Genomic DNA, 12,859 nt, shown 5'->3' on the forward strand with positions numbered 1-12,859 from the left:
GTTGTACATGTATATGTATGCATTTATATGTACATATATAAGTAAATGTTAAAAAAAAAAAAAAAGTTCTTCCTTGACCAGCCAATCTAAGGAGCCATCTTCTTCATTTTTGGCTGTCGTTTAATCTTTCCTGTTTCCTTCATATCATTTATCTCATGTTGTAACGAAAAGCTTCTCTGTCTGACCACTTGCTTATTTTCCATTGTTTCCACTAGTCTGAACCTTCATGAGGGCTGAGACTCTCATGTTTTATTCAGCACTGTATCTCGTACCTAGCAGGCACTCAGAAAGCATTGTTGATTGTACATGCCAGGTCCCAGGACTGTCTTTGCCTTAATCTTTAAAAAAAAAAAAAAATTTTCTTGGCCGGGTGCGGTGGCTGACGCCTGTAATCCCAGCACTTTGGGAGGCCGAAGCAGGTGGATCACAAGGTCAAGAGATTGAGACCATCCTGGCCAACGTGGTGAAACCTCGTCTCTACTAAAAATACAAAAATTAGCTGGGGATGGTGGCATGTGCCTGTAGTCCCAGCTACTCTGGAGGCTGAGGCAGGAGAATTGCTTGAACCTGGAAGGTGGAGGTTGCAGTGAGCCGAGAACGCACCACTGCACTCCAGCCTGGCAACAGAGCGAGACTCCGTCTCAAAAAAAATAAAAATTTTCTTTATCTCCATCACACAGCCTACTGAATTTCAACATCAACTACAATTAGAACCTCCCAGGCTCTTAACAATCCTGATGCCCAAAGCACACCCAGACCAGTTATCACTGAACTAAGATTCAGGTAATTCCAAAAGCTCAGCTTGAGAACCGCTGACCTGGCCTCTGCATGACACGCAGGTGAAGCTCAGTAAAGGAGTGAAGAGATGAATGAACGATTCAGGGAATGGGATCATTCAGCTTCTGCTTATCTTTAGTCCTCTTCTCTTTGGTCTCTCCTCACATAATCTGTTATCTAGGCATACAAATCCCCAAACAAGCCCTGCCCTCTCATTTTCCCAATCTTTCAAGTGCTGCTAGCTCTACCAAACCATCCATACCCCAGCCTGGCTCCCTAAGAAGTTTCCCTACTGGTGAAATCTGGGTTTGGGCTCAACAGAAGCTCCTCTACCAGGCTCCAGGCCTCTTCTCCGCTGGCTCATGACATATTAGTGCAGTCAAGGCTGCTTCCTGCTGCTGGGTCGTGATTGTTCTTGACCAAGAGCTCTCTTCTCCTCCTTGTGCCCCATGCGTAGCAGGCTGCCTAGTCAGCAATGGAATTCCATGGATATTGTAGAAGGAAATGAAGTAACACACTTAATGAGCTTTAAAGGAGATGCTCTACTTTCATTTTGGGGTGAATTTTTGTTTTTCTTAGTAGCATTGTTGAGACCTAGTCACATAATGTACAATTCACCAATTTAAATGGTACCATTCCATGGCTTTTAGGATAGTCACAAAAGTATATAACCATCACCACAATCCATTTTAGAACATTTCCTCACTCCAAACCCAAAAGGAACCCCGTACTTATTAACAGTTATTCCTCGTGTTCCCCCCGTTCTCCCAGCCCTCAGTAACCATTCATAGAGACAGAATTCTGTTTCTATAGAGTTGCCTATTCTGGTCATTTCATGTAAATAGAATCATACAATACCTGATCTGTTGAGATTGGCATCAACTTCCACTTTTGAAGACTCATTTGACCATAAGCATCCCTTTCCTATTGAGTGTACATGATGGACTATGGACGCTGGCAGAGATCTTGAAGAATGAACCAAAGCAGTATTTCTTAGACCATATTTCACAGCAGCTTGATAAATCATCCAAATTCCTGAGCTCCCAGGTGAAGAGAGTGTAAGGAGGAAGGAGAATGGAGACGCTTAGCTACACCTGTTACCCCAGAAAAGAGGGAAGGAGAGATGGATTTCAACAGGGCTCAGCTCTGCCTTCTGCCTCCCCAGCCTGTCCCAGATAGGCCATATGAACGGGATGTCCTGTGCCATGAGGATCCCACATTGAGGGCAGACTTCCAGAGTCAAACTCTAGATTTGCCATAAATTAGATGAACCTTTTTATGTTCTGCTTCCTCATCTCTTAAACAAGGATAGAAATCATTCCTACTTACAGATACCACATCATAGAATTGTTGTGAAGACTAAGTAAGGAAACACACATACAAGTGCACAGCACAGCACCTGGGACATTGCAAATGCCAATGCATGTTTACACCTGTTGCTTGACCACAGCTGTTTATATATTGTTCTTCTAAGTAATGTCTAATATCAAAAGGGGGTTTTGATGCTTTAAAAAGTACTGCAAACCATTATTCTAGGAAAACTTCACACACCATTCAGTATTCTACTGCCAGGTGGTCATCTGCATTTCACTTGCTGTGAGCTGGGACAGTGGGAAGATTTAGATGAAGCTGAAGAGTAATTCATAGAAAGTGAGGGGAGAGATGGGTTAAGTTCATTCCTAGTAAAAAAGTTAATGAAGGCTGGGTAGGGTGGCTCATGCGTGTCATCCCAACCCTTTGGGAGGCCAAGGCGGGTGGCTTGCTTGAGGCCAGGAGTTCGAGACCAGCCTGGCCAATATGGAGAAACCCTGTCTCTACTAAAATTACAAAAAAAAATTAAATAAATAGCCAGGCATGGTGGTGCGCACCTGCAGTCCCAGCTACAGGTTGCAGTGCGGTGGCAGTAAGCGGAGATTGCACCAGTGCACTCCAGCCTGGGTGACAGAGTGAGACTCTAATAATATTTTTTTTTTTTTAGATGGAGTCTCACTCTGTCACCCAGGCTGGAGTACAGTGACGCAATCTCGACTAACTGCAACCTCTGCCTTCCAGGTTCAAGTGATTCTCCTGCCTCCTGAGTAGCTAGGATTAAAGGCACCCACCACCACATCCAGCTAATTTTTGTATTTTTAGTAGAGATGTGGTTTCACCATGTTGGTCAGGCTGGTCTTGAACTCCTGACCTCATGATCCTCCTGCCTTAGCCTCCCAAAGTGCTGGGATTACAGGCGTGAGCCAGCATGCCCGGCATAAATTTTTTGTTAAAAGTTGATAGAAAGGATCTAGTTCTTCCTACCATATATTCACCAGTGCCACTAGCAGGCAGAGTCTGTTGGCTTTACGGAACTTGGGTCTGTTCACCAAGGGCAGGTCATCTATTCACCTTCACTCTTATCCCACAATTTCTTTAGTTTCCTTGTACTATTCTTATGTGCCAGATCACCCAGTATGTGGCGTCTCCTAAATGGATCTGAATACAAGCCCTCAGGAGGTGTCTCCAAAATACACCTAAAACCACCTCTTGGGGTGGCTGACCCTCCGGGGCAGTGTACTGGTCAGGTACAACCATCTGTCTGCATCAGACACTGCAGCAAGGAGCTACAGGGTATCTTGATTTTGCTGCCAACTGCTCAGACAATTATCCTGCAAGCTCCAGGAGGACTGTTCTTGCATGGAAGCATCACGTCTATTTCGAGCTCTGTACCGTAATTAGTGGATCTTTGTCTCACTTCCACTGCTTTAAATGGTCTTGCCACACATCTGGCAAATCTTTGCTCAGATTCAGCTCCACCATCCCTCTTGCCTTTCCCTTCTCTATGATTCCCCAGCTAGGACAGCACCTAGGACAGTGCCTGGTTATCACCTGGGTATATGACCGTCTCTGCTGCTGCAATGTGAGGAACTGATTAAGGACCTTTTTCCTTTATCTTTGTGTCTCCCAGTGTAGCCTTGGATCTAGCACAAAAAAATGCTCATTCTGCCCTTGACCAATACGCATTGAGATCCTATTGTGTGCTGACACTTCAAATGCAAACATTTCATAAAACCATGGAATTTTAACTCTGAAAGGAATTTTGAGCAGATCAAAAGAAGCCCAGAGAGGTAGGTCTTATTGAGTGTCCCAATGCCTACGTGGGGAAAACTCTAGGGATACACCTTGCTGTTTTATGGCAGGGATATTTCCTTTGATTAAAATAACAGAATTTTTATAACTTGGTTAGAAAATAGAGAAACATCTAAAGGCCAGATGCAGTGGCTGACACCTGTAATCCCAGCACTTTGTAAGGCCAAGGTGGGCGGATCACTTGAGGTCAAGAATTCGAGACCAGCCTGGCCAATGGCGAAACCCCGTCTCTACTAAAAATGGAAAAATTAGCCAGGTGTGGTGATGTGTGCCTATAATCCTAGCTATTTGGGAGGCTGAGGTAGGAGAATCTCTTAAATCCAGGAGGCAGAGGTTGCAGGGAGCTGAGATTGTGCCACTGCACTTCAGCCTGGGCAACAGAGCAAGACTCTGTCTCAAAAAAAAAAAGAAAACTAGAGAAAAATCTGAGTGATTGTGTTCATTAGTGGCTTTTCCAGCTCAAGGACTAGCCCTCCGAGCACCCCTGGGCCGGTGGCTGAGGATATTCAAACACACCAACCCAAATTCTCCCTGTGGCTAATTATACTGTTGCCCGACTCTCTGCACCTCCCACACCCTCATCCTGCAGGCTCATGTCTCACCTACGCCAGGGCCTGTAAAAATTTAACTCGGTGCAATTGCACAATCTTGAAAGCATGAATTACTTTTTGAGGCAATGAATGAAAGTCTTCAATAGCTCCGTGGAAGGAAAAAGGGAGAAGGTGTCACAAACATAAATGTTTTTGTCAGGCTCAAGCGAGATTATTACACAACTGAAGGAAGCAAGGGGATTCTCCTGTAGCCCAGCTTAAAAGATAGATGAAATCTTGTTCTGTTCCTCTTCCTACTGCTCTGTGTAATTTCTGTTGTTAAGAATCTATTTCCAGGCTGGGCACGGTGCCTCATGACTGTAATTCCAGCACTTTGAGAAGATCACTTGAGCCCAGGAGTTCCCGACCAGTCTGGGCAACAAAGTGAGACTCTGTTTTTACAGAAGAAAAATTAAAAATTAGCTGGGTGTGGTGGCACATACTTGTATTCCCAGCTACTCTGGAGGCTGAGGTGGGAGGGTCCCTTGAACCCAAAAGGCCAAGGCTGCAGTGAGCTGTGATGGTGCCAGTGCACTCCAGCATGGGTGACAGGGCCAGGCCCTTCCTCAAAAAAAAAGTAGAACCCATTTCCCTTTGGATAGAAGTGCTGGATACATTTATTATTTTGCTCATAGTGATGGCTTTATGGATATTTGCATATGTCCAAACACATCAAATTGTATACATTAAATAAGTGTAGTTTTTGTATATTATTTATACCTCAATAAAGTTGTTTAAAAAAAATCGAAGAATCTATTTTCTCATTGAGTCCAAATCATGGTTCAGCAAACCATTATTGTGTATCTCTCACCAAGATAGGCTTTGGAGGGAAAGAGCAAGACTTTTGCCTCTTGAAGGCTGCTGATACACTTCTCTTAATTAGTCATGATGGCACTGATGCGAATGAATGCCACTACGTTAGGTCAGGCCGCCGTCATCTCTCATCTGGACCACTGTGTAGATCTCCTAACCATTCTCCTTGATTCCAAGTTGATATCTTCTAACAAACCTTCCACGCTGCAGCCAGAGAGATCATCCTAAAATTCTAATCTGAATTAGAACCTAGAAACCTAATTCCTCTGATTAATACCCTGCAGGGTTTCCCATTGTCTGAAGAGAAAGTATCAACTCCTTAATATAAATTAGTGATCATCTGTCCAAGATTGCTGCCTACAGACATATGCGCCTAGCTAAGAAGTTGGGTGAGGCTGGAACCCATAGGCTAAGCCATGAACCCAGGCAATGACCTACTTTTGTCTAAGATCTAGCGAAAACTAGAGGTGCCCCACAGGGTCTATTACTTACTGTTGTAAACTCAGATCTAGTCATCCCTACACTTGTGTCCATGCTAACCTCAGCACTATAATCCCACCATATTATCTTCCCAAAATTTCTCTCTGTCTTCTTTCTGACCCTTTACCCACGTTCTCCTCTGCTTGAACTTCTCTTTGTCTCTTCACTGGATAAGTCACATTCTTCTTGCTGCTCTCCACTTACACGTCGCCTTCCCTAACCCTCTTGGACTAGGTTGGGTGCCTCCAATATGTGTTCTCAAAGCACCAAGTGTTTTTCATAACAGAGCTATCATTCTACAGTTTCTTAATTGCCTATTTATCTTTCTTTGAGAGCAGGTCTGTGCCATGTTCCTTTGTAATCTCTTGGTCTAGACGTTCAACAGATATCTGTTGATCAAAGAAATGCATGAATAAATGGATGGATGCATAAATATGTTAAAAGATTTTGAACTTCTGTTTCTTATTACCTGATGTCCAATATTCATCTTAAGTGTTGTTTTCTCTGCCTTTACAGAATGCCCTTGCAGAGATGCAGTTCTAGGGATTGAGAATCTATCTTAGCTCGTCCAAAACCACACTTTTCAGATTTTACAGATAAAAACAGATTAAATTTCTTTCCTTTGAGTCATGATATTTTTATATGAAAAGATACCAGTCTTTCTAAAATGTCTTCACTCACAGGTCTACCCACCCTACCTAACATGGCAGCCAAAGGCAATACAGTGGAAGGACTTGAATGTCTTGCTGAGGAGTTTGGTTTTCACCCTATGAAGGATAGGGAGTTTATGAGCATTTTAAGCAGGGGAGTGACATGCTCATACTTGCGTTTTGAGTAATCACTCTGGCAGAGTGAGGAATATGAGAGCCCGAGGCTAGGAAAGTCTGAGAGAAAGCCACTGGAACAGTCCAGGCAAGAGATGATAAGGGCCTGGACCGGGAAGGGATCATGGCAGAGAACATGAAAATGTACAATCAAGAAACATTTAGGAGGTCAAAACTCTTGGACTTGATGGATGTAATGGGAGGTGAAAAATTGGAAATGATTCCAGAGTTTCTAGTTTCAGCACTGGGTCCCTGGTGGTGCTAGCATCCAAGCTCAGAACTGTGCAAAAGATGCTGAGTTCTCTTTAAGACGTATTCAGTTTAAGTTGTGAACTTTCATAAGAAACAAAGGTAGTAACCATGTCTCTATACCCCTCTTTGGTATGCCTTAAATTTATGGAGATAAATTTATACATAGGAGGTATTCAAAAGTTTCCTTGAATTGAATTGAAGGTGCAGTCCATCCTACTTATAAAATTTTCAGTATATTTAATTACTACTGTAAGTGGTGTGTCTTTTGTAAAACTCCATGCAAAGACCCATCCAACCATACTGCTCTAATATAATATAATATTTATCCATATGACAAATAAAAAATTGCAACCCCCTGGAAAGTATGACTAAGAAATTTTCCTGCAATAATAATTTTCACTCAGTGGTTGAAGGAGTCAGGAAAAGAGACGGTTATGACAGCAACCACAAATTGGTCCAGAGCTACACTTGGCTTCCAGTTTCACTACAAATTTCAGGGAAGCCAGAAAAGATTCAAGTGAAATCTGGTTGGTTGATTAGAAACATGTGAAGGAACCTCACAAACGGGCACGTGTTTTACATTTCCTAGGCCAAAGTTTGCCAAGTATTAATGATCATCTACCCTATGATATTCCAGAAAACAATATTACCCCTGCTGGCCCTTGGAAGGACAGAACCTGGGTCAGAAGAGCATCCAACAAATCCAGGACTTTCATAGACAGAAAATGAGCAAATAAATGCCATGCAGAATGGAGATTGCCACACACACTTTCTCCAGCTTCCCCTACCCTCTGCTAATGTTGCCTCCACGCCCCTTCGTATCAGAAAAGAAGAGGAAATTGGAGGATGGAACCTCTCATGTGAGAGCACTGTTGCCTCCTATCCAAACACAAATTCCAGAGTGGAACACACACAGGTTTTGGAAACAGAAAGTCCCAAATTTGAAACCAAACTTCACCATTGACTTTGAGTAACTCACTTAATTTCTTTGAGCCTCAGGTTTTTCGTTTGCAAAACAAGGATGAGACCTACTTTGAAGGAGTGCTGTAAAGACTGAATAAAATAATTTATGTAAGACACATAAACTTATGTGACGTTAACAAATGTGCTTGACTCTTCTTCCTTCTGTCTGATGACCTGCCGAGGCAAATTTAAAGCCAAACTTTCACTGAACACAAGTCTCATGCCTAGAAGTCCCAAGGAACTGGAGCCAATTTATACAGCAACTGGTGACCTGATCAGGGTGCTCTGTAGAGGGCTTAGTTTCACCGTGAATAAGATGACAACAAATCTGGTCTCCCCTACAAGAGCAAGGACAATGGAATAGTCTGGAATAATCAGCTCACACCTCATAGATGAGGTATCATTTGAACTGGAATTTAATGGATGAGTAACATTTTCTGGGGGGAAATAAGAGAAATTTTATGCAAAATAGGTAGATGAATAGATACATGGAAGTCATAGTGTGCTCAAGAAACAATGACTGGCTAAGTACGACAAGAAGAGAACAAAGAAACGCTGAGAGATGGGGCTGGCAAGGTTAATTGGGCGAGTTCACCAAGCTCTTATCACGCAGAGCGTCTAGACTGAGTTCTATAAATAACGCAGGCTCAAGGCAAATCTCATTAAAGAGCTGTAAAATTTTCTCTTTCGTATTTTATTATATTTTCTTTTTAGTATTTTCTATCCTCATTATAAAAACCATGAACATAGTAGAAAAAAAATTCCAGCAGTACAAAAAGATATAATTTTAAAAATCAGTCCCTCTCTTTATCCCAGACTATGGGGTCTATTGCTCAGAGATAAGCAGTGTCAGATCTTTATTCCTTCTCCTTCAAGAACTTGTCCTTCAAGAACATGTATAATGAAATACTATTATGTTGGGCCGGGTGCGGTGGCTCACGCCTGTAATCCCAGCACTTTGGGAGGCCGAGGCGGGTGGATCACGAAGTCAAGAGATCGAGACCATCCTGGTCAACATGGTGAAACCCTGTCTCTACTAAAAAAAATACAAAAAATCAGCAGGGCACGGTGGCGCGTGCCTGTAATCCCAGCTACTCAGGAGGCTGAGGCAGGAGAATTGCCTGAACCCAGGAGGCGGAGGTTGCGGTGAGCCGAGATGGCGCCATTGCACTCCAGCCTGGGTAACAAGAGTGAAACTCCGTCTCAAAAAAAAAAAAAGAAATACTGTTATGTCTTTTTTGTGAATAAATATTTATACACTATCGCACTTGCTTCTTTTCTACTTTACAATAGCATAGAGATCTTTCCATTTCAGTATGTATAATTTCACCTCATTATTTCAAATAGCTATATAGTATTCCACACATTCGACTGTTACATCATCTTTTTAGTAGTCCCCAGTTGGCAGAGTTTTAGGTTGTTCCCAATTGTTTATTACTACAAACAAGGCTTCAACCCATCCTTGCAATACCTACCCTTTGCAACTATGTGGGAGTATCCCTGTAGAAAAAAGTCCTACAAGCAGAATTGCTGGATCAAAGGGTATGTGCTTTTTAAATCTGAGAGCTATTTTCAGCTTACCCACTAAAAAAAATACCTATTTATATTCCCACCACTAGAATATGACCGTATCTACTTCTGTATACTCTTTACATCGCTCTGTTATCACAAATTTAAGTCTTGGCCAATCTGATAAGTGAACATTGTTTATTTCCTTGTTTTGACTTACATTTCTTTAACTCTGAAGATAACAAATGTCTCATATGTTTATAAACCATTTGCACTTCTTTGTCTAAGAACAGCTTTTTAATTTTTCCTTGCCAACTTTTCTATTAGTCTGTGATATTTTCCTCCCTGATTTATGAGAGCTCTTTATATATTAAGGAAATAAGAAATTTGACCATGATTTCATTTATGGCTCTGGGCTCTATCCGATGCTTAGAAAGATCTCTTCCACACCGATGTTATTTTTAAATCCACCCATGTTTTCTTTCACACTTTTATGACTTCCTAGTTCATGTTAATGTTTTTGATAAATTAAGAGCTTGTTTTGCTGTAGGGCATGAGATCTGGATTTTATTTTATTATTCATTCTTTATGTCTTTCTTTTAATAGATGATTTTACCCTCACTAAAACTGTCATGATATGTATGTTTGTTCTTAGTTCTGTTCTCTTTTTTTGAATTCTTCCTCAGTTTTTCACTTTTTTGTTACATGATCAGTTTTAGTTTTCTTTGATCTATCTGCAATTTGTTTTTCTTTATGGAGAACTATTTGATGGAAGAACAAGGAGCTCTACGTGGCACACAGTAAAGCCTCCTCTATCACAAGTTGTTGGGTGTTTATGCATCTGCCTGGGTTGATTAGTTGACTCTGATATGATACCATACACCCTCTAAGAGGGTTATGATATTCCCTCTCACTCAGAATTCCTTTAAGGATGGCATGCTAACAGGATTCTCTTTTGACTCTGCTTCCCATGATGCTCTGCAGCACGGAACCGGGACAAGGATACTCTCCTAGTCTACGCACAACCACCCCACACGTGTTGCTGTTTTAGGCAGAATTGGCTTTTCAGGGATGTGCTGCCTCCTTCTGGAGACCTCTGTGGAAATGTGGATTTACGATGTGGAAGTTGATTATACAAATTGGGTCATTCTTGTCACACCCAACTAAATCAGAGTTGAAGGATTAGGAGGAAAAAGCACTCAGGCACATATCATTGCTCCAAGAATGTAATTCTCTGTGAGCTTGGCTGCTGAAACTGCCTGCTGTAACCTGAAAGTGGTTTTATCTAACAGCTGATGAAACAACCTGCTGTGACTCTAACAATAGTCTTACCCATTGCCATCACCTACCAATCAAACCCTGCAAGCTTACCAAAACCTTACTAGTGCCTATGAACTTTGTCAAAGAGAAATACATAACGTTTCTCTTTTTAAAACAATAAAACGTCTGACCTTCTCTTTATTCTTTCAACTTATCGAATACCACCTGGTCTGCATGTTTGTCTGGAACTAAAATTCTTTTTTTTTGAGACAGAGTCTCACTCTGTCGCCCAGGCTGGAGTGCAGTGGTGCAATCTTGGCTCACTTCAACCTCTGCCTCCTGGGTTCAAACAATTCTCCTGCTTCAGCCTCCCAAGTAGCTGAGATTACAGGCATGCACCATCACTCCTGGCTAATTTTTGTAGTTTTAGTAGAGACAGAGTTTCACCATGTTAGCCAGTCTGGTCTTGAACTCCTAACATCAGGTGATTCACCTGCTTCAACCTCTCAAAGTGCTGGGATTAGAGGTGTGAGCCACCGCACCCAGCCTTGAAATTGAAATTCTTTCTTCCCAAATAAAATGTTTAAATTTCAAAGATTCATCTATATTTTATTTGACTTCAACAACGATAAATGTCTTCCTCCCATTAGATCCAAATTTTACTGTGTTAAGCAATTCGTCTTCAGAATTTGGGGATTGTAGGTATTTTCTAAGTTCTTTGACGATGAAATGTTCTTTTCTTTTGTTCAGTTAGTTTTAGAAGATAGAGTTGGGGTGGAAATGGCTTTAATTCTTTGTTTCTAATCAGCATTTATCCCTTTATAACAGTTAAGCAGGAGAGAACATATTGATGTAAAACTAATTGACAGAGAGACTAGAAGAGGAAAGAGAAAGGAGGCAGGGAAATCAATTAGGAGCTAATGTAGCCATCAAAAATAAGAACAGAGGTGAAGCAAAACTGAACTGGGTGGTGGTGACGGTAGCAGTAATGACAGGAAGGAAAGTCTGTAAAAAATTTTGCAGACCAAATTGACAAGACTTTGTGACTGGAAGGGAAGCTTAGGGTTAGTGGAAGAAGTAACTTTGCAAATGCCATGCATTAACTGAGACAGGAAATATAGCAGAGGGAATGAGTTTACTTTTTAATATGTGAAGTGCCTGGGACCGTCAGAGGAAGATATCAGTCAGGCTGCTGTAAACATGGAACTGGGATTCAAGAAGAAGTCAGGGCAGCAGGTGCGGGTTTGGAAGACACCAGTCGATTGAAAGTTGTGCTGGCTGGAACCATGATTAATTTGACAAGAGAGACAGTATAAAGTGAGAGCAGGGTTAAGATGTAAGCTGAAGAAAACCAGTCTTTAAAGCAGCTGTGGGGAAAGCTGAGTTCACTAGGGAAGGAATTGTAAAAGCGGGAAGAAAACGTAAGACAGTCACATTGTGAAAAACAATAGGAGAAAGAGTATCAAGAAAGGATTTGTAGGCCAGACACAGTGGCTCACATCTGTAATCCCAGCACTTTGGGAGGCCAAGGTGGGTGGATCACCTGAGGTCAAGAGTTCAAGACCAGCTTGGCCAATATGGTGAAACCTCGTCTCTACTAAAAATACAGAAATTAGCCGAGCATGGTAGTGGGTGCCTGTAATCTCAGCTACTCGGGAGGTTGAGGCAGGAGAGTCGCTTGAACCCGGAAGGCAGAGGCTGCAGTGAGCCAAGATCAAGCTGCTGCACTCCAGCTTGGGTGACAGAGCAAGATTCTGTCTCCAAAAAAAAAAAGAAAGAAAGAAAGAAAGAAAGGATTTGTAGTCAATGGGGTCAAATGTTGAAAAGTGTCGTAAAACAAGTACCTAAGAGTTGCCCACTGAGTTTGGCAATTGACAACAGCAATTTGGGGAGGAAGAAAGGAGAAACTAATATTAAGTAAGAATCTAATACATACCAGGCAATACACTAGTGTTGTGCATCTGCCATTTTCAGAAAATCTCCCAAAAGAGGAAACAGGATAAGAGACATTCAGTAACCCTTGCACAATCATGCTGAAGCTACTAGAGAAAACTAGATTTACATAAATCCTACCCTGGATTCAAAGCACCATCCTATTTCCATTATGTTAACTTTTAAGTCAGATTATATTAAATTAACAAATGCCTTAACCTAAAAAAAGTCATGTTTTCAGATAAATGTTTCCTAGGGACTCCAATTAGAAAACTCTGGCTGGATTCCTCTTACAAATTCTAGCTGCCATGCAAAACATAATTATTCTACCTAGGA

This window comes from Aotus nancymaae, unplaced genomic scaffold (genome assembly GCF_030222135.1).
Source record: "Aotus nancymaae isolate 86718 unplaced genomic scaffold, 86718_ANA_hifiasm-v0.15.2.pri h1tg000036l, whole genome shotgun sequence".
Taxonomy (NCBI): Eukaryota; Metazoa; Chordata; class Mammalia; order Primates; family Aotidae; genus Aotus; species Aotus nancymaae.